General features: G+C 37.1%; 1 long non-coding RNA gene across 1 annotated transcript in view; it reads right to left on the bottom strand.

The window, feature by feature from the left end:
• Nucleotides 1-1,329, bottom strand: part of LOC107838656 (uncharacterized) — a 10,068-nt gene extending 8,739 nt beyond the window's left edge. Inside the window, exon 1 of the long non-coding RNA XR_001664732.1 lies at nucleotides 1,318-1,329. This is a non-coding gene — a long non-coding RNA (uncharacterized LOC107838656). The remainder of the gene's footprint in view (nucleotides 1-1,317) is intronic.
• Nucleotides 1,330-3,270: the final 1,941 nt, after the last annotated feature.

Below are 3,270 nucleotides of genomic sequence, written 5' to 3'. Positions count from 1 at the left end.
AATGTCCTCTATATTCTCATCTGTAGTAATACTCAGGAGTTAGAGGCTTCTAGGACCGTTAGAGAGCTGAAGAGCACATCTCCCTCCTCTCAGAAGGGGAAGTAGAGAGAAAGAGAAGAGGGGAGGTGGATGTTGCGCAACAACACTACTAAATACTCATCTTTGTGGAAATGCCCGTCTGACGTGTAGGAGACAAGAGTTTACACCTTTTAATTTGAGACTGGAGTTATTTTAGGGGTGTAGTACAGGGGTGTCCAAAGTCGGTCCTGGAGGACCGGCATCCTGCATGTTTTAGTTCTCTTCCTGGTTTAACACACCTGCATCAAATGATGCATGTGTCAAGACAATGTCAAGAGGAACATTGACTTGCTGAGGAGGTTGTTACTACCACCAGGGAGAGAAATAAAACATGCAGGATGCCGACTCTCGAGGACCAACTTTGGGCACCCCTGGTGTAGTAGAAGTGTGCTGGGGATTGGCCTTTCTCCGTATAGCCGTTAGCGTCAGGCTGCAGGACAAACTAACCTGAATTTCTACTCTACTCAACAAAAATCCTAACAGATGAATGGAAGATATTACCTTTAACTGAAAACCTCCATCTGTTGGTTATTGTTCAAAATTGTATTATTGATATCGGTAAATGTCATCTGCTGAGCTCATCATACAAACTGCTTCTCAGTGCAATGCTGGTAAAAACAAAAAAAACAAAAACAAAAAAAAACACTGTTAAAAGGTTAATAGAGGAGCCATGTCGTGATGACTTCCTGAAGGCAGAGTTTCAGGAAGAACAGGGATCCTTAAAGAGACAGAGGCCCAATTTCAAGGTATTAAATTATAAAGTCACATTTCCTTTATGTCATATTTGATATATACAGCTTTTTTATAGTAATTAAAGTAAATATAGTTACTTGATTATGCTATAAAATGGCTCCATGTGGCTGGAGCCACACACAATATACAACACTGCCCTGTATTAGTTTTAACACACGACCAGGTTGATTTGGATAGATACTCTATCTCAGTGTTTCTCAACCCTGGTCCTCACTGCCCCCCTGCTCTGCATGTTTTAGATGTGCCTCTATTCCAGAACAACTGATTCAAATGATTGCATGACCATCAAGTACTGCAGAAGCCTGTTAATCACCCAGAGATACAATTCAGGTGTGGCAGAAAGGAAACATCTAAAACATGCAGGACAGGGGGGCCTGAGGACCAGGGTTGAGAAACACTGCTCTGTCTGGATAAAGAAAGTCATCTTTTGCTTTGTTTTTTTTATTACTGAAGTTATCATCTGATATCAACACTCATTCAATGAACTGAAACAATGAAGTTCTCCCAACATGTTAAGGACAGAACCAGTTTTCTGTCACTGTGCCCACAAAGCCTGCGTGTAAACTGGAGAATTTAGATCTATGCAGGCCTTTTGTGGGGCTTCCCCTTATTTCCACTGGTTCCCACAGAATGCAACTGAAATTAGTTGTTTCTGCAGATTTAAAGGTTATAGTTCCTGCAGCAGGAAGGAACCTGAGCTGGGAACTTTCTGTCAGTCTGGGTTTTACCTGCGTACTCTGGCATCCTCCCACACTAAAACATATGCACACTGTGAATATGTGCAACAGCTTATCTGTTGCACATATTTTCTTTTCTTTATTTTCTTTTCTTTAAATACTCTGCTGGTATTTATCCCTGTATATTAGATGGCGTTACATGAACCACAGATTTGCTACCAATTTAATGTTCTTTGGGACCAGTTAAAGCAAGTAAGACATTTGTCAGTGCGTTTACAGATACTTGTTTTGTTGTGCATGTTTTCTATCTGGGTCTATCTGTATCTTACCACTTCCTGCCACAGGCAACAAGATCAGCTGTGTGCGTGTGTGTGTTTTTTTTTTTTAAGCTATAGTCAGGTGAGTGTGTTATAATACTTTGCACTAGGCTGTTCTCAAAGTAAAAAATAACAATTTTGATGTGCAGCACCACTTTTTAGAGAAAATCCTTCTGTACCTCTGGCTGTGTTCTTCTTCTTGGTCTGTTTCTGGTCTCACTTGGTGGAATTAACAGAAAATTCCCCCTCAGAGTTCACGGTTGTTAAATATAGGTGTGGATTTCAACGCCTCCGATTACCCAGGAAGTTGTGACATCTTTCAGATGCCTGCAGTGACTTCCACCTCTGAAATGGGTTTGATATTTTTATAGGCTCAAATCAATAAAAAAAAAAGTGAATTTGTTACTGATTAGTTTATTGTTAACCAATGCGCTGCAAAAACAAAATCTTAGCAAGTATTTTTGGTCTAGTTTTCAGTGCATGCATCTTAGTAGACTTGAAATAAGACAAAAGTAACTTAAAAGTAACTTTTCAGCAAAGAAAGAACTTGTTTTAGGTGAATAATTCCTTAATATTGATTAAAAAAAAGTTCTAGTTCTGCTGTCATATTATTTTACTTATAACATGGGAAAAATATCTTGCTATAAAGGAAATAATCTGCCAGTGGAGCTAGTACGTATTGATCAATATTACATAATTACTGTAATATTAAATCCAGCTCCTATATCTTTCTGAAAACTTAGATATGTTATTTAAAGTTATACTTTTAAAGCTATGTTTTTATTACTATTATTTTGATGCTTAAAACAAAGACAAGAATTATATTTTATTAGTGTAGTTTCCTTTTTTTTTTACTTTCCCAAACTTTTATCCCCAAAATCACATATTGAAACTCAAAATTGAACCAAATCAACACAAAATTTTATTTTCATGGTAAAGTTGAGAAACTGCTGCACAAAAATAAAATGAAATTTCATGAGGCAATCTGAAATTAAACTATAGATCTGATTAGTGGCACTGATTGGTCTTGATATTATGGATATTTTGTATTGATCTGCCTAACTCCACATTTCACCAAGGTGAGCTTCATCAAGGGGAAAGTGGAACAGCTGAAGCAGAAAGCAAACAGGGATTGAGGGAAGGAGACTAAGATGGAGAAAACTGAATTAGATATAAAACAGAACTAAAACCCAAGAGGAAAATGGAAAAACACTAATATAAGAGAACCATCTAAAATCAAAACAAGAAATAAGTGGGAAACTAAAGCAAAGGAGTGAACCTGTAAGAATCAGACAATAATCATAAACAAAAAGAAACAAACTCAATCTAATACAATCTCTTAAAAATAAATAAGCAAAGAAATGATCAGAAAACCAATACCAGGTAAACACGCTGTTGTCATGACAATCAGCATTTTACCTTATGTTTACAGTGTCCAAACTTTT

The sequence above is a fragment of the Poecilia formosa genome, unplaced genomic scaffold, assembly GCF_000485575.1.
Source record: "Poecilia formosa unplaced genomic scaffold, Poecilia_formosa-5.1.2 Scaffold291, whole genome shotgun sequence".
Taxonomy (NCBI): Eukaryota; Metazoa; Chordata; class Actinopteri; order Cyprinodontiformes; family Poeciliidae; genus Poecilia; species Poecilia formosa.
The sequence above is the reverse complement of the archived record's forward strand: the minus strand, read 5'-3'. Positions and strand labels throughout refer to the sequence as shown.